A 1,736-nucleotide genomic window follows, 5' to 3' on the forward strand; every position below is an offset into this window, starting at 1 on the left:
TAGCAACAGAGAAGCAATAATCTTCTATTATGGGACACAGACTCTTGAAAGAAGACCCAGGGCTTCTGAAACATGTTTTAGACAATTTTTTATTTAGAAGATGGAGAAAACGAGTGGAAACATTATTTAAAATCTTGATTAATAAAAGAAAATGGCTAAGAATATAAAAGTGGCCTGATCAGTGGGAAAGGAGAGAGAGCAGTTACTGAAAGAAAGGCATCAACAGAACAATAAACCTTCTAACGTAGAAGGCACATGGGGAGAGAGCATTAACAACCAACATGAACAAGAGTGCAATGCAGCACTAATGGCAGTGTTAAAAGATACAAGCAGTCTTTCCAAATTGTGCAAAAAGTGTAATCAAGCACACAGTTAAGAAGTAATGCTGCGGAATAACATGGGCAGGCAGGAACAAAATGAGAGGCAAAATTAGTGCCAGAGAAGGATATAGGAACACGTTACACCTATACGCACAGAAAATAAAACAAAACAAGTGAAAATATTGTTCATTGCTGATAGAAAAGGAAGGCTCACGCACACAGAAAACAGCACGTTTGTTTCTTCAGTCTTCAAAACTGCCTTTTAACCTGTTACTGAACCAAACGTTTTTGGGAGGTGACAGCAACAAGTAGCAGCAGGAAAGAACACATTACACTGAAGTGGTTACATAGTTACACAGGTTGGCAGTGCTTGGAAAACACACTCCAAATTGTTTAGGAGGCCAGCCAGAGAACTTTTGAAATTATTGGTGTGGAACTACAAAAAGATATTGTGGAATTTGTGAGCTCTCCATTGATTGACTAGAGGAAGGAGAAGAAAGGTGAACTTGTGAATGGAAAACTGTTCAGAGTAAATCCAAGGTTCCAGGAAAATAATAAGCTATTGACGTGTATGTACTTTGAGAATGAGGTAATTTAAAAAGTGACAGATCAGAAAGTCACTATGAATTTGTAGAGAATGTGGGGAGCAGTTCAGATAACAGCATCACTGAAAGTGTTCTGGGGAGCAGAAAAAGAATCTGAATCAACGTGATAATGCCACTGCAAAGTTGGCAAACGCCATACTGAGATAGCTAATCTGGTTAACCTGATGTAGATGTAAGAGCGCAAGACTGAAAGGACTCCAGAGCAGCCTAAGAATGAAGAAAAGTTTGGAAAATACGAACTATGAGAGCGTAACGCATATGAGAATTTGCTAGAAAAACGAAGTTTCAACTATGGACATGATAATATTATGTGAAACAACGATCTAAAACTCTGCTGTAAGTTGCAGATTGCTCTTAGATAAGCTCGGTGTTGGGCAGAGAAGCTTCAGTTAACTCTCAACCAGCTCAGATGCCAGGGCAACCTGTGGTGTAGAAACGCTCTTGGCAGGCTGCGGAACGTGCCTTAATGGGGGCTTTCAGAAAGGTTCGACTGCCTTTTGCCAGGAGTAAGGCCGTGCCTCAAGCAGTGGCTCCAGCGCGTGTGCCCTGCATTTTTTCCAGAGACTGACATAACAGGTGCCACAAGCCCTGCTGGAACGCATACTTAGGACAAAACGAAGCATCGGTTTTGCCCGGGACCTCCGCACAGGGTCTACCTCATCCCGAGTCCCCGCTCCAAGCAGCATCTCGGGGCGCTGGGGCGAGACGCGGCCGAGCGAACGGCGCCTTCCAGCCGGAGCCGGGGCCGACGGCCCCCGCCCGCCGCCGCCCGTCCCGGAGGCACTCGGGCCGCGCGGCCGCCCGGCTCCGT

This window comes from Meleagris gallopavo, chromosome 9 (genome assembly GCF_905368555.1).
Source record: "Meleagris gallopavo chromosome 9, MGAL_WU_HG_1.1, whole genome shotgun sequence".
Taxonomy (NCBI): domain Eukaryota; kingdom Metazoa; phylum Chordata; class Aves; order Galliformes; family Phasianidae; genus Meleagris; species Meleagris gallopavo.